At 50.3% G+C, this 21,806-nt stretch overlaps 1 protein-coding gene and 1 pseudogene across 3 annotated transcripts in view; both read right to left on the reverse strand.

Annotated features, from left to right (window-relative positions):
- The window catches only part of SORCS2 (sortilin related VPS10 domain containing receptor 2), a 419,778-nt gene that overhangs the window by 118,807 nt on the left and 279,165 nt on the right, over nt 1–21,806 (reverse strand). The gene's annotated exons all lie outside the window — the stretch shown is intronic.
- LOC106003743 lies at nt 7,074–20,656 on the reverse strand (annotated as a pseudogene).

Genomic DNA, 21,806 nt, shown 5'->3' on the forward strand with positions numbered 1-21,806 from the left:
TGTAAAGAAGTAGGCTATGCAAAGCCATTTCTACCAGCTAGAAAAAAAGTATTTCTTGTCTATTTATATAGAAAATAGTAAGTTAATGTGCCATGAATTGGAAGGGTTTGCAGGAAGCCTGGGTTTTGGCTGCATGGCCGACTGGGTGAACTGGTTTAACCAAACAGCCATCTATATACATACCTTCAGGAGCACACACCTAATTGAATGTCCCCTCTTCCTTCCCTCTGCTCACCTTCTCCCCTCTGTCTGGAATCATGCCACTCTGCTCTGACATAAACAAATCATACCCCGCTCTTAATGATAGGCACAGCTGCCTTCTCTTCTAGGAAGATCTCCTACATCCCTAGAGGTAGAAGAAATCTTTATCTACAATCTCCTGGCACTTTGTGTCTCTGTGTTCTGGGAGCCCCAGACATACACCAGTTTGTGTCCTCCACTAGGAGGTGAGCTCCTGAAGACAGGTCAGGCCTCGTTCACCCCTGCATACTCGGTGCTTCATAAGGCCGGGAAAGCACAAGCGCTCATCAGAAGTGCATTGCACTGAGAGCCAACATGACATAGAAGACACATGGAGAAACACGGCCTGTGTCTTACTGGTCCCGGGACCTTGGGGACATTCAAGGCTGTCCTAAAAGGTAAGTGGGACCCAAAAGGGCAGCCTGGGAGATTAAAAGAATCCAGACCAATGTCCTAATTCTCGCTCCTCTAAGGATTAGTTATGTGGGCAAAATAAGTTCTCTGAGCCTCAGTTTCTCCGGCTATACCATGGGGATAATAATATCCACTTCCAAATGTGAGAATGCCACGGGATTACATGCATGTATGTGGGTAGGGGTGGAGGTGGCCTCACCAAGTGCATATAATCTTCTAGGTACTCAGTGTGTGGGCACTATCATAAACATTTTTTAAAAAATCATAACACAAGTAAACATTGAAACCACCCACATGTCATCACTCATGGATGGGTAAAGGGAACTCTTCATTGAAGGATGCAAAGCCTTGTGATAAGAGTCTAGGATGGGGGGCCCTGCGGATGCTGGTTGGTCATGTGGGCGTGCTCAGGCTCCATGAGCACTGAGATCACAACTACTCATTCATTCATTCATTCATTCATTTCACCATGGGAGAGACACAAAGACTTGTGTGTGGCTGGAATGACAGCAAGTCAATCCCAAAGACCCTCATATTGCCCTCAGCCAGACATTAGAGTCAGCAAGGGGTTAACTTAGGGGTGAGGTGGGCTTTTATCCAGTAAACAGAGACATCAGGGTTAAATCACCAACACTTCACAGAAAGTAGGAAACTGAATACGATTCTAGGATTGGGAGAAACTTTGAGACCAGGTACTCCCCTTGTTCCATTTTATAGATGGGGAAACTGAGTCCCAGAGTACTTACATGTCTTAACCAAGGTTATTACACCTGGAGTTGGAACAGGAACCCAGGTGGCTTCTGAAGTGCCACCGCTGATTGTTGACTTTGTTTGCCTTCAGACACCCTTCAGATGCACAGGAACAAAACACTCCCTTGAGCATATAATCAAAATTAAGAAAACTCATCAGCTGGTTCAGGCTTAGCAGGAGAAATTAACCGGAAGTAATCATGATGGGTAATTTGATCATAATTCACAGAGACAGACAGGAGCTGCAGTTCAGTAGAAAACCTTTAAAGGACTTCAGATCATAGTACTTTTCAAAGTACTTTAGTACTCTAGCTCTTACCTTGTCTGCCCACCTGCCTTACCTGTCCATCCACCTGCCTTCATGGTTTGCCCACCTGCTTTACGTGTCTGCCCACCAGAAAGCTGACGGCAGAAGTTGTAAGGTGCCATCTTTCAGGCACGCTGTCTTCCTTCCTTATACCTGTCACTTTGTCTCTGCCTTTTCTGCTCTGGACGAACACCACAATCTCACCTGGAGCCACCAAAAGTCCATGCCCCCTAGTTGGTCTTTTGCCACAGTGGTTGTGGTCTCTCCTGAGCCTGAGCCCAACCCTGCGGGGACCCTGCCTCAGCCTCCCCTGCTGGAATCTAACAGACACGGCAAACGGGCTGCCAGAAGGCCACATCTGCCCTCACAAGGTTTTGACCATTGTGACGTTTCACAGGAATACCACAATTCTCAAAAGACTGGGGCGACAAGCCCCATCCATGTTCACGTACTCCCCTGCCACGGTCCCAGCCCACATCACAGCTGGGCCGCCCCTGCTCACCTACATCCTCCGCCCCACCCCTGTAACCTCTGGAGCTTGCAGCTTCTAGTTCTCCAAGACGGTCTCAATGTCTTGCCTTGGTGCTCTGGGACCTTCCTCTCCAACAGTAGCCACATTTTCCAGATTCTGCTCTTTCTCTCCACTCTCCAACTCCATGCCTTACATCTGTCACCAGTTCCCAAACGGATCACAAGTTCTTCAAATCTCTTTTTCCAGCCAACTCCTATTCATCCCTTGATGTCCAGCACAAAAGTCACCTGTGTAGTAAGACACACAAGGCTGAGTACCCCCTCCTCCTCACTTACATCATGCTTGGCACCCAGTAGGCACTCAAGGGCTGTTCTCATTGCCTGGCCCTCTCCTACTGTTTTCTTTTGCTAAATCCAAGGGGAGGCCAATACGTCTTGTAAAGAGATCTTTTAAAAATGATAACTGAGAGTAAGCTCAAAGTTTTAGAAGGAAATGACTCACTAAAAGGTCCCTGCTGGCTTGTTACTGTATGTAGGCAACCAATTCCTCCAGGGCCAGAAGACAAGGTTTTTTCTTTGCGGCAACAGCTTTTTGGCTGAGTAGGTGGGTGGCTTTGGTCAGAAGAGGACTGCTGCTGGAGTAGAACTCTCTGGTGCCATTAACCCTGCTTTCTAGGAGAATATTCTGATGCTGGATCTCCGCCCTGTCCTTTCAACTCGCCACCTCCTAACACACACAGCTGTGGACTAGTCATTAAAATCTTGTTTATTTGCTGAGATGTGACGCCCCCCCAGCAATGTGACAGTCTTCACTTCATCAATTCACGAGCCAATGGAGCTTTTCTAAAAACCAATTTCTTAATTATGAACTCAGACCATTCATTTGTCAAATTACTGAACAGAAACAGAAACATCAAATAATTCCCATTCCTTGTCCCTCGATAAACACGTCACCAGTCAAACACGGACTTCTGCTGGATTCCCCTTAGAACAGGAAACACAGGGCAGCAATTGCAGGAAACACAGGGCAGCAACTGCAATGTCTAAACACACAGGCGAATTCTGAGGCCTCGGATGACCGAGGAGCGAGAAGCATACCGTCCGATCTGGGGACCACTTAGCTGAGCACTTGAAATGCACCAGCCTGGACGAGGACCAGCCATGTTAATTTAACTCAATTGTAATTAAATTAGTTTTAATTTTGAAAATGATTTCTGTTTTCTTATTGGGAAACTGAAGTATCTGCGGGACAACTCGGGCACGTGGGTCCGCTTCTCCGACTGTAAATTTCGTAGCTCAAAATATCGGCCAAGTGCCCCCAAAGACATTTTAGTGGCTAAAGAAACTGAGATGTGCTTCAAGACCAAGAGAGAAACTGGATTTCAAAGACTTAGTATGAAAATAGAGTGGAAAGGATCTCATTGATAATGTCAGTTACTTGTCCACACTGAAGGGGTTCAGAGCACGTCTCCCTTCCACGGGCCATGTTAGCACGTGGACTATTTTCCACCGAAGGCAATCGAGACCCTGTGGGCTCCAGGGAAGATTTTGGCCCCTCCCTTAACACCTGGAAGAATCTAAATGGAGGATCTTCCCCAGGATGAGAGTTAGTACAGAGATAAATTTATCTGAAGGACCTATCCATGGGACAGGGAGACATGACATCACCAGACACCTGCTCCTGACTGCCCTATGAATGCCCTCCTCCCCTTTGAAGCCCCAGGCCCCCACCCCACTCCCTAGCTCAGGATGGTACTGATACCGTGTTGTTCCTTTCCGACTCGGACCCTCTCATGTTCGGGAGAGGTTTCCAAATGTATGAAATTCAGTTTGATTTTCTTCTGTTAATCTGTCTCATGTCTATTTCTTTTTGTTGTTGTTTATGTTGTTTTGAAGCATGGAGCCTGGTACAGGGCTTGAACTCACAACCCTGAGATCAAGAGTCAGATGTTCAAACAACTGAGCCAGCCAGGCGCCCCCCCTTAATCTGTCTCATGTCAATTTGATTCTTAGACCAGCCAGAAGAACATTTGAGGGGAGGAGTTATATTTTTCCTCCCCTACAGTTCTGGTGAGTCCCGTCTGCTGACTACAGATCACCCCATGGCGGCTGCAGCAGAGATACATTCAATACTCTGACAGCTGGCAAAAGGTCAGAATTCCCACAGCAGATCCTGGGTCTGTACCTGCAGAGTCCAAAGGAAGCAGAGCAGTGAGGGTCCTTTTGACCTTTTTCTAAAATTTAGAGAAGCAGAAGATATTGGGGGAGCTAGCTCCTTGGGCTTGGTGACTCTAATATTTGGCAAGAGCACTCCATGTTTTTATCCACCCTTTTCCTCCCAGAAATGGACGTTAGTTCTGTCTGCTGTGTTGTTCTATGGCCCGAGCGCTTGCCATTCTGGCCAGTGAGCATGCCCTCTCTGGTCTGCCAGTCAGAGGATGGGTGTCTTTGCCCATCTGCTGGGCACCCCCAAAGGCTGTGTATCTGACAATCTTTGTCTGTGTCAGGATCAGAGATCCCAGTTCATGAGAAGCTGTTGCTATCTTGACCTTCATTGTTACTGTTAGAAAAATCCCATTCCAGGAACACCTGCCCAGTGTCACAAATCAGCGGGCCTCAGACTGGAGACATCCCATTTTCATGGGAGACTGGAGACCCACAACCACTGGTAGGACAAAGGCCTTTGCTTTCTGAGACTGGCTTTGAGAAGAAACTTCTGTGCTCACAGGGGTACATCATCTGTACCCACCCCAAGGATGCCACCTGCATCCAAGAAAGATTTCTCTTAAGCCTGGAAAATTACCTGAAAAGGCTTATTAGTCTGAATCACTATTGACAGATCCTATTTATTGATGGCCAAATGACTGATTCTCTGAATTGGCTGTATTTGAGCGAAGAAAAAAATTTTTTAAAATCTCTCATCCTAAACAATTTATTGGTACCTTCAGAGAGAACAAATTAAAAAGAGGACACAAGGAAATACAGTGATTCCTCTTAGGGACTCCCTTAGCAGGAAGAAAGAAGAGAAATCAGACTTGAACAAAAAGTAAATTCAACAGAAATTCCCCTTCTCAAAATCTCTCCCCATCTGTCTATTTCAGCTTACTTTTTTTTTTCTTATGAGATTTACAGAGTGTCCCACAGCCCCATCTCCAGGCCTGGTATCCATGGGTTACTCATGTACAAGCTGAAAGCCAGAAGGAGAGCTTACTGGAGGCAGTGGGATGGGCAGCAGGGCCCGCCCTGTAAATCAGGCTCCACCAGCTTCTGCTCTTCCTGTGCAAGTCCTTCGTGGATATAGCCTAGAACCCCACCAGAAGAAAAAATGTCCCCTGGACAGCAGCAGATCTTTTCCAGGAGATTCTAGCAAATTTGGAGAAGAATTAGAAAGACTGGTAGCAATTGCTTTACTAGGTATCTACCCAAAGGAAACAAACATGGTGATTCAAAAGGGCACCCATGTTTATAACAGCAATGTCCCCAAGAGCCAAACTACGGAAAGAGCCCAGATGACCACTGATAGATGAATGGATAAAGAAGATAAATCATCACACACACACACACACACACACACACACGAATATTGCTCAGTCATCAAAAAATGAAATCTTGCCATTTGCAATGACATGGATGGAACTAGAGGGTATTATGCTAAGTGAAATAAGTCAATCAGAGAAAGACAAATACTGTAAGACTTCACTCATATGTGGAAGTTAAGAAACAGAGGATCATAGGGGAAGGGACAGAGGAATAAAAGAAGGGACAGAAGAATAAAATAAAACAAAATCAGAGAGGGAGACAAACCACAGGAGACTCTTAACTCTAGGGAACCAACTGAGGGTGGCTGGAGGGGAGGGGGGGATGGGGTAACTGGGTGACGGGCATTAGGGAGGGCACATGATGGAATGAGCACTGGGTGTTCCATGCAACTGATGAATCCCTGATCTCTACCTCTGAAACTAAAAGAAAAGAAAAGAAAAAAGACTGATAGCCCCTCACAAATCCCCCTCCTTGTCCCAAGAGGAAACACGTGACCAGAATTTCTTCTAGGCTCTCTAACACACGACCAGGTGTTGCTCAGAAACTCGCAGAAGAGGAAAATAAAATTTCAGGATGCCCCCTCCTTTCCAAATCCAGACCCATCGGTTTCAGATCCTTTCTCTCCCAGGGACAACTTTGACCCTGTGGATGGTCTCACTTCGCCTCCTGAGAGAACCTAGCTTGGGCTGTGTCTGCCTTGGACAGGAAGGTTGCTGGCTCTTCCTTTGGGATACTTGGAAGTGATTCTGGATCTTGGGAAGATGGTATCATTTGCACCCTCTTTGGGGACCCCTCTTAAACCCCAAGCGGGAGGTTATTCAACACTGCCGGAATATTTACTGAGTATCTGTAAACTGGCAAGATATTTAGAATATATACATATATATTAGAATATTATATATATATATATATATATATATATATAAAAGAAAAGGGCAGAATTTGATATTTATCTACAGGACACCACAAGATAAGAGATTCCACACAGAAATAAGAAACCCACTGAAAGGAGGAACTTCATATCGTTTATATGATTTGGAACAGGTCAAGTAGAATTTCCTTGTAAAAAATGCTACAGTAAGGGCTGCCTGGGTGGCAGGGTCCTGGGATCGAGCCCCGCATCGGGCTCTCTGCTCAGCAGGGAGCCTGTTTCCCCCTCTCTCTCTGCCTGCCTCTCTGCCTACTTGTGATCTCTTTCTCTCTCTGTCAAATAAATAAACAAAATCTTTTTAAAAATGCTACAATAACAAAACACATTTAAAGAGTTCTTATTAGAGGAACAGGAAGAAAAACTTCTGCCAAACAGAGTACACAACAAACAACTTTCCGCCACAGCTGTACAGTCTAAAACTTAAAGATCCCAGGAGGGCGACCCTTCAGAGGTAGTTTCTGGCACAATTTTCTGAACTTCCTCTTCCTCTACAGAGAAATCTTTCTCAATCAAGTTTAAGGAAGCTTTGTACACAGACTCGTTTTCATGATTTGTTTGCTTTTTTTAAAGATTTTATTTATTTATTTGACAGACAGAGATCACAAGTAGGCAGAGAGGCAGAGAGAGAGAGGAGGAAGCAGGTTCCCTGCTGAGCAGAGAGCCCGATTGATTGCGGGGCTCAATCCCAGGACCCTGGGATCATGACCTGAGCCAAAGGCAGAGGTTTTAACCCCTAGCCACCCGGGCACCCCCATTTTCATGGTTTTGTAGAGCTTCCATTTTGTCCAAACCTCCACATTCTTCCATCATTATACTAAATTTCTCGGTCTCACCTAGCTTCTCAGCAGCTGGAAAGATGTTTGAAATGGCCTCCAAGGGGCTTATCAATGGTTCTATTATGCCATGATGAATGAGGTATACAATATGTTCAGTTGTCCCGCCACTTGTGTAGGTGGTCACAGCCCAGACAACTTCCTTTTGTGTCTTAAAATCGGCCTTAGAGGGAACACCACTGAGGAATGGGACTAATCCACGATTCACTACTTGTGGCATCTGGTCCTGGCAACCAGCTGTGATGTTTGACATTGTCCCCATAGCTTCCTTCTGAATATTAGTTTTGGGGTTCATTAGCAGGCTGGGGAAGACAACAAGTGCTCCTGCATCTATGATCCCCTGAGTCTGTTTGTCTGTCCCAGGGATAATATTTCCTATGGCTCTTAGCTCGGGAGTCACAATGGACAATTCAGTAGCTCCTAGAAGCTTCCCAAGTTGGAGCACAACTCCTGTTTTCACAACCATTTCAATCTGTTCATTTGGACCATCAGGAAGGTAGGAAATGGCCCAGCAGGTATCTGCTAAGACTTCTAGATCATCGTGATGCAGGGGACGAACTAAGGTAGGAAGAATCAGCTCAAGAGCATCTCACCGGGGTGTGGGATTCTTCTCCGACAAAGGTTTGAAAGTGTCCAAGTAAGGTCACATAAGTAGCCACATGCTAAATAAAGATGATACGCCAGGAACTGCAAGGAGATAACCAAGTCTTGAAAAGCTGAGCCACCCGCACGCCCCCCCCCCAACCGCAATGTTTCCTAGAGCCCACACAGCTCGTTCAACGACATGGGCGAGGGAAGATGCCAATGGAGAAATGCATGCTGGGACAGCACCTCCATCTACCGCAGCCTTGGTCAGTTCTGATGTCCCAGAAGCAATAGTAGTGAGCATCGAGCAGATTCAAACTGAATCCGGCTTCCATCAGTTCTGCCCAAGAAGGACACACATTTTGGAATCAAACCAGTCCAGATTATGGCATCTATAGGGGGCTGTTCTTCCCTAGAGAGCAGTGTCCTGGCGGCTTGAGTAGCCTGGAGCTGGCTTTCCAAGGTGTTGCATCAACAGACCAGTTTACGGTGCCCGGGTTGTTGGAAGTTTTCCTGCCGTGCAGAGGTAGCGTTATCAGGGAATCAGCTTCCGTTTCTCCTTTTCAGCATCTGGTCAACCTTCTTAGCTTTCGTCAGCTCCACATTAACTTCCATTCAACACTGCCTCATTTCCATACTGTCTTTCCCCTTGTACTTGAATCTGTTAAGGCGGGCAGCTGGTGAATTAGCATTCTTGTTGGTGGACACAGTTATGAGACAAAGGGAGAAAGCTACACGGCCCGCTCAGTTTTCCATGGGGGACGGACCAGGGTGCACAGGCTGCGGGTCAGCTGTCCTCAAAATGTCCACCACGTGTCCATCACGGATCACCCCACAGACGGTCTCTAGAATACTTTTATTTTTAAGTGGTCCTGTAGTTAAAAGTTAGCCATACTGGGAGCTGATATTCAGAATGTGATTGGAATTTCTTAAGGCCTTCACCCCTGAGTTAAAATTAGAGCTACATTCCCAAAGGAAAAGAAGCAAATTGAAGATAATTAGGTGAGGAGATCAACCTATGATGCCATTTAGGGGATGTAACCAAAGAGATTTCTTAAGGGATTGCAGGCAACTGTCCTTACCTTACAAATCTTTGCAAAACTAGAAATCCAGCCTCAGAAATAATCCAGAGTTGTTTAACGTGTCCTTTTTACCAATCCTAAAACCCTTCCTATTTATCAAAACTCTTTTAAGTATTGTCCTTAGGAATCCCAAGTCCTTCTTAGAGAAACTTAGTGCCTTTGTGATAGAGATTTTCTACCCATGTCTCCTCTAGGACCCAAGAGCCATTCTTTGAAACACACACGTTAGGGAGAGATTTCTTACCAGAAGAGAGAGACAGACAGACAGAGGGAAAGAGGATGTCTTTGGAGAAGGGGAAAATGAACACATACATTAGAAAGCGTAAGACCTCTGTCTGCCCTGTTCATGTGTGTCCATGCCTGTGTGTCGTGGGTGTGTGCTAATTCTCCTACGTCTGGATGACATTGCCAAAATTCATTTGTAAAATAACTTCACAGAGCTGTCTCGAGACACGAGCTTACAGGCTTGGCTGTTTCAAAACTCTCAGAAATTATCAAAACAAACCCAAGGGTTCTTCAAGTTCACGTGCTCCAGGATTGGTCTCTCACATGTGAAAGGTGGTTGAAGCATGCTGGTATAATGATATCGGCATGGGTTTAGAGTCCTTAGCATTAAATATAATCCTTTTATGCTACTTACCTTCACTGAAAGTAAAATCAGCTCCCGTCACCTCCATTAGAGGGCTTGTCAGCAGGAAAGACAACATAAGTATCGCAGTTTAGCTGTTTCATGCTTTGTAAGGTTTTCGGGACGGATCAAAACACAATTGTTAAGAACAAGTAAGATGAACAGACACACCTTTCTAAGCCAGTCTCCCCAAATCTTTTTGGTAATAACCTGAAATTTCAAACTTTGCTATTGAGTGTTGAGTGACATTAAATTCATTGAAGACCCAGATTGATTCCAAATAAGAGAAAATAAAGAAACATTAATTGCTGACGAAGAACGTAAACTACCAGAAACAAGAAAGGAAACATCTCCGTGGGCAGAGAGACTGAGATGTGGGCTTCCGGCAAGACACGGGATGAGGAATGGAAACGAATTTTTTTGTGTGTGGTTGAGGGAGAAGAAAGTAGTTTGGTCCTAAAGTTGAGTCTGGTGATTTAAAAGGGAAAACACAGAGCGGAGTCTGAATGTTAAAAAAGGAAGTCGTAGAAGGCTTGTGGGAAAGGACTCCTCGGAAGGGGATTTGACGCATGGGCAGGACTGGCTAAGACTGGAATGGAAAGTCAGCAAGCTTTAACGCCAAAAGTGCACTTGGTGCAAGATCAAAGTCTGGTTTTGTCTCTAGAGGCCATTCAGTGTTCCGTCTGAAGATTCCTTATGGAAAGTTCCAGCCAAGCAGATTTAAAAGCAGTCCACATGGCCCAAGACCATTCTCGGGCCACTTCTGCACGTTGTCAGGCCAAGTTTGCCCGAAACCAGACTCATTTTGCAAACAAATGAGTCTTCATTTGGCTATCTTTGGTGGAAAGGAGGGTGGTTTTATTTTATTTTATTTTATTTTAAAGATTTTATTTATTTATTTGACAGAGATCACAAGCAGGCAGAGAGGCAGGCAGAGAGAGAGGAGGAAGCAGGCTCCCTACCGAGCAGAGAGCCCGATGTGGGGCTTGATCCCAGGACCTTGAGATCATGACCTGAGCCGAAGGCAGAAGCTTAACCCACTGAGCCATCCAGGCGCCCCAGGAGGGTGGTTTTACAGAGAAAAATTATGTCTCCCCGACATAACCTGTAGGGTAGTAGATGATTCTAGATCTGACAAATGATCTTTCAGGTGTTGCTATTTGCTCCTAAACTGGATGAGATCCTGAATTCTTCCGATGACCTCAAATATCTGCTTATGACTCTCCAAACCAACATTTCCGATCCTCTCCCATCCTTTTGACTTGGAGTCCCCAAGAACAAGAGCTGTCCCTTCCCCACGAAGCCCTGCACACCAGGCAGCCTGATGCAAGCTTGAGAGGAATCATTGCAACAGCCCTGTTCAGACAGACCCCCTGCCTGCGGCTGCGGGGGCCACACGGAGGGACCTCCAGCGATCAGCAAACGGCAAACCATGATGCTGTACCAGACTGCCGACGCCTGCCATCTCTCCGCGTGCGGGTGCTTTGAGCCTGACACCTAGGAATCCCACCGATGGCACTCAGACATGGGGCTTGGAACTTGCTCTGCTAACCAGGGTGTGTCTAGTTTCCATAGAAATACCTCTTTTTTTAAAAAGATTTATTTATTTATTTATTTGAAGGCAGATTTCACAAGTAGGCAGAGAGGCAGGCAGAGAGACAAGAGAAAGCAGGTTCCCTGCTGAGCAGAGAGTCTGATGTGGGGCTCCATCCCAGGACCCTGATATCATGACCTAAGCCGAAGGCAGAGGCTTTAACCCACTGAGCCACCCCAGCGCCCCGGAAAGACCTCTTATTAATTACCCGGTTGCTTGCACGATCAAGGCCTAACTTTGGGAGCTCACCCACAATACCATTTCGTGAAACCGGTCACATCAGCTTAACTGGCCTGACCCATTCTCAGGACCAAGGCTCTTAACAGGATAGGGAGCAATCCACCCACTCAGCTTTGGGAGCATGCAACCTCTTTCACATCTCAAAAGCTCAGCAGAAGGGCTTCAGAGCAGGTCTCCCCACCACGTACCACATTAGCGTGTTGACTATTTTCAGCCAAAGGCAATCCAGACCCTGAGGGCTCCAGGGAAGCTTTTGGCCCCTCCCTTAACTGCCCTCCTCCCCTTTGAAGCCCCAGGCCCCCACCCCATCCCCTAGCTCAGGATGGGACCCACACCGTATTGTTCCTTTCCAACTTTGATCCTCTCATGTATGGGGGTGGGGGGACTCCCAAATGTAAAAATTAAATTTGATTTTCTTCTGTTAATCTGTCTCACATCAATTTAAATCTTAGACCAGTCAGAAAAATCTATAGAGGAAAATTTCTCCTCCCCTACAACATATTAATGCATTAAGTAAAATATACTATTGAAAGCAATTGCATTGTTTCTCCTTAATTTTTTTGAGCATGGCTTTTAGAAACTGTGGAATTATGTGTGTGCTCACATGGTATTTCTATGCACTGAGCCAGCTTAGAACTTAGGGGGAAAGCTGCATGAGATCTCCTCACGGACTCTTCATTTCACAAGAGGGTGACTGTGGCGGACTCCAGGGACCAGGGCCCTCCCCTGCGGCCGCCCTCCTCCGTGGCCGCCCCCTGCTATGGCATCCTGCCTCCAGCCCCCGGACCTTTACTGTGTGACATCACACGTGGGAACCCTCATCTGTCTCACTGTCACCTTCCCTTGAAGCTCCGACCACACAGCACCCACAGCTTCTGGAGTGTCCAAGGCAGTAGGCCCAGGAGGAGAAGAGCCGTCTACAGGCAGGTCAGTCGGTGGCAGTTCCTCCCCCGGGCAAGGAGATGATGGTAAGGTGAGAGGAACCCGAGGACGAGAAAGCCTTGGAGGACCGTTGTACTCGCTCACGGCACGGCTGAGGACAGCCCATGGCGCGCTGCTCCTCTCACAGCAACGTGGCCGTCTCCACGGACTCAGTCAAGGAAGCTATAAGGTCTGCGGTTGACACTGACCTTTAAAAGTTCTGCCCTGGGAGAGAAGGACCACTCTGCTTCCTTTGCAAATGGCCAGCTTCCCTCCCTGCCTCCTGCTCCCTTCTTCCCCTCCCCCCTCCCCCTTTCCTATAACAAGAACAGCCCCATCACCCCCCGCCCCACTCTGATGTTCTGTGTGACGTGCGTGTGTCTGAAATCGGGGGAACTGTGAGAGGAGTAACTGTGGGGTACAGGGAGCCAAATTTCATCTCGCTCTTAAAGACCTCACTGTCCTCTAAGTGAAGACATGCACTTGGCTCATGCTGTCCCAGCCCACCTCTGCAGACAGTAAGGCAGGTCATCAAGGTCACCACGGGGAGAAGGGGTGATCTGCACAGGGGTGTCCTGTCACCGAGGCAGAACATGGGACAGAGTCTGCCCCTTGGGGCTCGCACACAAGGAAAATGACTTCCAAAAGTGACAGGTGCTTTGAAGAAGAGTCCGCAAGAGAAAAGAGAAGGCCTGGGGGAGTGGAGGAGTGCCAGTCTGGACAGCTTGGCCACGGAGGGAGGCCCCGGGGAGTCTCTGGGACTCAGGGCCTTGGGTGGACGGGCTGGGGCAGCACGAGGACGGCTGGTGCCTCCCAGGAAAAGCCAGGAGGTTGGTGGGATGTAGTGCACATGCAGAGCCCTGCCCTGAGGGTGGGGCCGCTGTTTGCAATTCGCCCTGTGTGTTAGTTACCAGAAGGGGCCATGAGTTACTGTAAGGGGCAGAGAACCTGCAGCCCAGCAGAGGCCAAGGGCTCTGAGCCACAGCTCAGCACATGTGGCTGCCCTGTGTTAGGCTTGCCTCTGTCCTTGTTCCTCGCCGCTGAGCGGGACAGTGACATGCAACACGTAACTAGCGGAATTCGACGCGTGCTTCTATGTGATCTGAAAAACGGGGCACAAAGTGGCTTCACCCACTCAGCTGTGAGACCGACGTGGGCCCCCCAACTGCACCGCAGTCCGGTCTGTTGACATTCACCCACCAGGGGAGTCCCTGGGGGGGCTGCCTTATAAAGACCAAAGCCATCCACCACGAGAGGGGGCGTGGCCATGGAGACCCCCGGGACCCCGCTGCAGGTGCGTCTCCTAAGCAAGGTGCTTTCAAGGGCCATTGAGCTGGAAGATGAATTATGCCTTTCTTCTTTTACCAAAACGCACAAGTTCCAAGTGGAACCCAAGGCAGGCTGTTATCACTCGAACGCTACCCTGCTTATGTTTTCACAGAGAATCAACACATGCAACTGGTCCCCTCTGATCAAGAATTGCTTTAATAATAAGTGAGAAAACCCTTCCTTTCCAATGAGATATCGGTTCTGGAGGGAGTTCTCTGAAAATGGATGTTTGGCAGTCTCGCCAGTGTTAGGAAATGTGCATCGCTTACAAAATCTCTCAAATGTGCAGACCATAAATTCTGGGAAACAAAAACTTCTAGCTTATTTTGAAGTCTTCTAAAGGGGTTCAGTATGTTTTGGAGCCCATTAAAATTAAAAATATGAAAAACACAACACCTCTCCATGAGTTTGCTGTGCAGGGGGATAGAGAGATGTCCGGCCCCTCTGCTGTGCAGTCTGTGGTCCCCGGGCAGACAGGTGTGGAGCCAGGTAGGTTCCAGGCACTGGCAAGCAATGGACACCAACTGTGAACCAGACCAACGCAGGCCCCGCCCTCGGGGAGCAAACAGGCTGGAGGAGGACACAGAAAAGAGTCTCATCGTCCCATCAAGAGATGAAAGACCGTGTTCACTCATGAAAGAGTATGTAGGGCCCCTAAAGGACTCCAGGCCTGGTTGGACCCAGAGGACTGCCTGGAGGAGGCAGCTGGTTCTGAGAGATCAGGATGCATGGGGAGGAGCTAAGAAAGGAGAGGGACAGGGCTGCTGCCCATCCCTCCTCCCCGCTCAGGCCTAGCAGGTCAGGAGCCCCGAGGACAGGGAGCAGGGTGGGGGCAGGACGAGGCTCTGAGGCCGAAGGGCCTGTGGTTGATTTGGGGACGGTGGGGAGCATCACAGCGCTTCAAGCCCCGAGGGACATGGCATCAGATGTGAACACGGGAGATGCCCACTGCCAAGTCCCTCCCGCTGGCACTCGCGCGCTGCCCAGCATCCCCCAGCAGCTAGCGGGCGGGCGGCTCCCAGTGTGTTCTCCCCACGCCCAGTGAATAGGACCAGAAACTGCTTCTCTCTCTGAAGAGCAATTACGTGCGGTTTCCATCCCCACGCGGAGGCTGGTGGGTCCCAGGAAGCCAACTAACTGGTCTTGTTAACAGAATACATCTGTCCCTTTCCATTACTGATGATAATCACCATTATTAACACTGAGTAATGTTCGTGATTTAAAGCTGTGAGGCTCGAAGCCGCTTGCCTCAGGGGTCCTTTCCCGCCTCGTGTGTCCTGCTGGCACGGGGCTCCTCCCCTTCCTCACCCTGACCCTCTCTTCCTGGTCCCCATCACCTCCTCCTCCCCTTCCAGATCACACTGGACTCACTGGTGGCCCCCAGTGTCTCCCGCTTCACTGGCCGAGGGGTGAGCCCAGCTGTGCTCAATCAGCAAACACGGGGGTGAGCGGAGGCTCCCGGCACAGGCTTGCCCTGGACCTGCCGCTCGGTTTCCCACCCGGCACAGGCTTGCCCTGGACCTGCCGCTCGGTTTCCCACTTCTGTGTCTCTGCCTCTTCCAAGCTGGCTGCCGGGGGGGGGGGGAAGCCTTTCCTTTAGCCCCCGCCTGACCCCTCCTTCCAGGAGGAGCAAGTCTCCTGCTTCATGGTCCAGTTTCAAGGCTTCTCAAGCCAGCAAAGACATCTTGTCTGCCTCTCCTGAAACTGGCGCTGCGTCTGAGCCCTCTCTTTGTGTTTGCAGCCCCCAGCCCAAGGCAAGGAGAGCATCTGCTGAAAAACCGAACAAGCAAATATGTAGAGGCTCTTTGCTGTTCTGTCAGCTTCTAGAACAAACGCTGGCATTAAGGGGCGTCTGGGCCTGGGGGTTGCCCTCCGGGATTTGTTAGCTTAGTTTAGTTTTTATTTTTTTAAAGATATCTTTATTTGAGAGAGAGAGAGAGAACACATGTGTGGGGGGTCTGGGAGGGCAGAGGGAGAGAGAGAATCCCAAGCAGACTCACTGCTGAGCACAGAGCTGAACGCAGGGCCCCATCTCCTGACCCTGACATCATGACCTGAGCTGAAATCAAGAGGCAGATGCCCAAAAGACTGAGCCACCCAGGCTCCCAGGGTTTCATTATTTTAATAAATACAGCGTGCTCCAGCCGGGAAGATGGGGCCATTCAATCTGCAAACACAAATTCCCACGGAGAGCAGTGCCCCATGCCCCCCCAGCCTCTGAAATCCCTCTGGGCTGATGCGGGACAGACAAGCGGGTGGCCGGCAGCCAGGGACGCTGTCCCTCCTCCCAGCAGCGCAACCACATCACACAGGGAGATAAGCTTGCTGAATTGCTTCCTCCGAATAACACCCGTCAGGAATTTCGTCTCTGGATCACCGAGCCACGCACCGCCAGCCACCCTCCCCGCCCCCGTCCTGCCCATATTTGAATGCTGCATGGAGTGTGGCTTCCTACACCCATGACAATCTCCCTTCTGGAAGAAAGCTGGAGACCCAGAGGTCTGGTGCCAAGGCATGGCAGATGCGGTCTGGCACAGAGGAAAGGGCGAAGTCCATGCCAGGAACCGACACGCCAAGTCGGATGCCTGAGAGCTAAATCCACCCCCTTCATCCCTGGGGGGCCTCCACCTCCCTCTGGATCCTCAGAAAGGGATGGCTAACCCACAGGGCCGAGGGGCGGAGGCTTATGGAAATAAATTTGCTTCCCTCTGAAAACAGAGTCAGACGGAATAGGGCAGCAGCGGGAATAGGGCTGTGGGGCCTCGTCTGGGGACATGGATGGGCCCACGGGCTCTCTGGTGGAGCCGCCTGGGCTGCACAGGAGGGTGGGTGTCAGATGAGGGGACCACGCATGGGCATCAATGTGACAAGCAGGGCCCTCCGGCAGCCTCCAGCAGTGGCTGGTGAAGGCTCGAGTCTCAGAATGCACCTGCTGTGCCCGGAGAGTGTCCAGGGCCCCTGCACATGGTGAGACGCACGTTTGGCACCTGGCCATCCCCGGGCTCTGCTGGCTGCTGCTTCACGGGCCCATAAATTGGGACTCCAGAGCCAACAGGCAGTTTCCCAATCCATTACTCACTGCCATCCCGTCCATGGACATCCCAAGCCCTAAATAATGAATTACCCGCTCTCTCTGGCCGCCTTTATCAATAACACTTTAGACCAGGCAATTAGCATTCCGAGCCAGGGCCAGATTCGGGGTCCTTGCTCTCATGCTCTGAAGCAGCGGGAATAGGGCTGTGGGGCCTCGTCTGTTCCCAGCAGGCCTGGAGACAAAGCACCTTGTCCCCTGCTAACAGATCACCCCGGTTGTCTTTAAAGGTCGTATCTGTCAAGCGGGGAACAGAAGGGTCCAACGCAGACGCATCCATCCACTGGCTCAGAAAGGGCCACTTACTGGAGCCAAGAGTACTTAAAGGACCCTCTTCCTCCTGTATCCCATACTTGCCCTGCCATACCCCGGGGGGCACAATAGAGCCCTTTGTCTGGTGGGGGCGGGGCTTGAGATAGTTAGAAGGACCTTGAAGAGCCATTAAAATTCCACAAAGGGAGGAGCACCGTGTTGTGTGGGCAAGACACATGCCCCTTACAAATGGCCATTATATCTAGCACACGTGTCCACGCATGATGGATGGAACACTGTGTCTGCATACACGTGCACACATGGGGGATGTCTGCAGGGTGGACAGTATAAAATACGCATACTTTATGAGACAACCAGACCACATGGGTTCTCCAAGCTCTGGCCTCACATTCAGCAGTGGGAGGGGCTCAGCCTGCCAGTCACCTGGGCACCTCTGAGAGCAGAGACACGGGGTGTCCCACCATCCACACCCTGCGGCATCTGTCCTCCACATGGGGGCTGGGCAGCACCTGTACTGTGCCACGCTTGCTGTCACTCCACTTGCCCCCATGGGCACACATGTGAGTCCCTGTGCTGCCGCACGGCTACCCATTTCACAGAGAAGCAAGCTGAGACTCAGAAGGACCTGTGGCCAAGGTCCTACAGTCAGAAAGTGACCAAGCCCAGCCCTAACTGATGACTCTAGCTTGCCCCTTGCCCGCTCCTGGTCCCTTTCAGTGGCCATTCAGTTCCCTCAGTGGCCCCGGTTTTGCTGTCACCCCAGGGCTTGATCTGGAAGCATGACATAAAGAAAGCAGGGGAGTCTGAATGTCATCCCCCAACCTCAAAAGGGAGAGTCACACCAGTTGGAAAGTGGGCAGGTAGAATTCAGGCCAGAAAGCCCCTGGGAGGCCAGTCCCCACATTTCTTTGTCCAGCCACTGTTTCTACCGGAGAATCCCCCAAGGCTGGCCTTCGCCCAGGCTAGCGGTGAGCCCAGCCCCCGGGAGCACACCATGAAAGGCTGTGCGAAGCTGCGCCCTTGCCTGTTCCCCCCCCCCCCAGATGGATGCTTGGGGTCTTGTGCAAAGGAGTCAGCATGGGGCACCGCACTGAACCTGCATATAGCCTGGAACACACGCCTCCTGACCTTTTACCTCTGCATCATCAGTGCCACCTGGCAGGTGTGGGAAAAAGGGGGACAGCATTGTCCTTGAAAATACAGGGAGCTGGGCAGCCTCCTTGGCTCCTCGGCTCACCACAGGGCTACAGATGTAGATGCTGACGAGAGACATAAGACCCCGGCAGGATGGCGGGATGCCACGGTCCCCGCAGATCCAAGAAACAGGTGAGCTCAGAGCCATTCCCTTATGACCCCCAGGGAGCATTCTACAGGTGCTGAGCAAAGGTTTGCAACTCCTGATGTGTGCTCCTTGACCCCTACGGGCACAGATGAGCCACCTTGGCCACTCTGGCCCAGTGCCCCCCTGCCACCTTGTCACAGCAGCAGATGGCTACCATTCAGTGCCACGGTTCCCACACTGTGGGCCAAGGCACCTGAGGGTGCTGTAGCAAGGGATGCAGTGGCCTTTTTTTTTTTTTTTTTTTTGAGAAAAACACAGTGAGGTTCAACATTTTCTGGATTCTGCACCCACTTCCAGTTTCCAAATGAGATCACGCCATATTCCTTTCGATGACACCCTCCCTTTGCCAAGTCGGGTTTCTGGCAGGTGTTGTGACAAGAAGGAAGAGCAGAGGAGGGTGTGGAGGAGGAGAGGAGGGTGCTGATATGTGACGGAGCTGTGACCCCAAGGTTCCAGAAGGAGCAGAGAGTCTGACGGATGTGTGCGTTCCCATCAACAAGTCATGGTGAGGAACGAAACAGAAATCAACTCCTTCAGGCTATATGTGTTTTTCAAGATGACTGTGATGTTGTCAGGACATACGCACTTACTAGGTTGTGTGGACCTGACTACTGAATAAATAGACCTTGTATACTTTGTTTTGTGGTACAGAATCCAAAGAGACACTGGGGGCCCCGTGAGCTGCGGAGGTCTGGGAGCCCGTGCTGGGGGTGAGGACACTCTGACCTTGGCTTCTACGGTCAGCCTTTAACAGAGCAGCCAAGGCTCAGCGGGGAAGGAGCCGCTTCTGGGACTAGGTGGGGAACGTGGACAGTGAGCCCGGTGCATCACCAGAAAGTGAGGAAGTGCTAAAAACAAAACAAAAATCACAATGCTGGGAGTGTGCCCACAGGACAGGAGCCAACTGAATGAGCTCCCAGGGGCCAATGCTAGACCCATCTAAGCCAAACAGTAAATACAGAAGGACTGGATTTTAACCCAAAGCATAACACAAACATTCATGCATCCATCCCCATGCAAAGAAACAATGGAATAAATAAATACATGGAGGGCAGGGGATGCCATAAACCCCTTGTGAAGAAGAATTCTCAGTACTTGGTGTGGATACCCTGCCCTCCAGGAAGGGGGCCACAACTCCCCAGTCCCTAAGTTGGGAGCTGCCCCGATGACTTCCCACCACAGAGCAGAGTGTGCAAAGGAGAACCTTACAGTCGAGACCCCTGACAAACACCACCTCGGCCAGGAGACCAAGGTCAATGCCACGGTGACAGGTCACATTCACAAATGACGTGATGAGGAGAGCACTTCACCACTGTGGTCTTCCTCTCCCCAAAACCACGACCTCAGTTTAATCACAGGGAAAACATCAAACAAATCCTGAAAAACCCTCTTAAAAAAACACCTGATGTGCACTCTTCAGGTGTGTCAAGGTCATCGACTGGCAGAAAAGTCCGAGGACCGCAGCACTGTGGGGGAGCCTTGGGACACGTGACTGCTAAGTGTCCTGGGACATTCTGCATGCGGTCCTGGGACAGAATGCGGCCACTGAGGAAATATGGAGGAAATCCGAATACTGAACAGAGTATAGACAGTCATAATGCATCAGGTCCAAGGTCCCAAGGTCCCAAATTAGTAACAGTGAACTGGGCGGGAGATATGCAGGGGCCCTCTTCACTATTTTTGCAATTTTTCTATAAATCTAAAATGGCTACAAAATGTAGAACTCTAAGAAAGAATACACTTAAGAGATAAATGTGGGTGTTGAAGTGAGCAAATCCGTGCCCAAATAGAGGCTTGGGTGGTGGAGAAGTTAGCACCCACCAAACCCCCGCGTGCCCCTAGCTCCCAGTCTCCTGTGTGACTGGCTGTAGCCCCGACTGAGCGACATGGGCATGTCACCTCCCAACCAGTGGAACAAAGAACCGAGTGCCTCACTCAGGACGGACGGCAGACAGCGATAGCCCCCAGACTTCCCAGGGGAGAAATGACCCCTAGTGGTGTCATGAACCAACCATCATCTTCATCATCATCATCATCCCTCACCACCACCACGCCCCCTGATGAGACGCGGCCCACAGCCTGCATCCCAAGGGCAGGGCGAGCCTCTCCCCTGTCTGTTAGCTCCAGACAAGAGAGAGGCAGGTCCCATCCAGGGCAGTCCAGGAAATTGTTTTAAGAGAGTTCTTCTGGGCGTCTGGGTGGCTCCGTCGGTGAGCGACTAACGCTTGAATTTGGCTCAGGTCATGATCTCAGGGTCGTGAGGTTGAGCCCCGCGTCAGACTCTGCACTCAGCGGGGAGCCTGCTTGAGATTTTCTCTCGCTCTCCGCCCCTCCCCCCCCACTCAGATGTCCATGCGCTCGATCTCAAAAATAAATAAAATAAAACAGTTCTTCTTCAGGACCAGTTATTTATTTTTAAAATCATGTCTCATCGATCTTCAGTCTGGGGAAACAAATGCACAGAGTACGTGGGCGTCCCCGCAGAATCCAGAGCTGCCGGCAGCCCTGCTCCCTCTCCCTGTCAGCTCCTGGCTGCTAACAAGCAAGCCATCCCAGCGAGGGAAGGAGGCGCACCAGAGGGGAGACTGACTTCAGAAGCCAAGGGCCCTGCCAAAGCTCAGCCCCTGTGATGAAGTTCGGAGTCACACGAGCCTGTGGATGCCAGGAAGGCAAACAGGAGGCACCTGCCCTGAACAGACCAGACGGCTGCCCGGAAATTGGGGTGTTACCTCTTCACTGTTGGGACTTTGCTTCTCTGTCTCTGGAATCCAGTATCTGTAATACTCACTGTGACAGGGACTGTGTTATGGGGCTCCTTTCTACAAAGAGCTTCGTGGGGTCTGCTCCACGGGGACAAGTCTGGGATGAAGGCAGGGTAGCAGTCACTCCTCCGGAGCACTCAGACAAGGCTTCCTATTCTCTCCGAGGTCCCCTGGGGCCCTCAGACACAGAGTGAGAGCCGCCAGTGGTGGCAACGGCTCCACACGTCGGGGGCCCAAATTCACGGGCAGTCCGAACCCCGACTACCTCAAATGCAACCTGATGCGGACAGAGTCTTTGTGGAAGTGATCAGGCTAAAGTGGGTCATTAGGGGTGGGTGCGGATGCAACAGGACAGGTGTCCCTCTGAAAAGGGGACATGATGACACGGACACACATGGAGAACACCATGGGAGAGGCAAAAGCGGAGACGGGGGACTGTCTATAAGGCAGGGAGCACCAAGGACGACGGCAAA

This window comes from Mustela putorius, unplaced genomic scaffold (assembly GCF_011764305.1).
Source record: "Mustela putorius furo isolate JIRA1106 unplaced genomic scaffold, ASM1176430v1.1 tig00000083_pilon_pilon_pilon, whole genome shotgun sequence".
NCBI classification, from domain to species: Eukaryota; Metazoa; Chordata; class Mammalia; order Carnivora; family Mustelidae; genus Mustela; species Mustela putorius.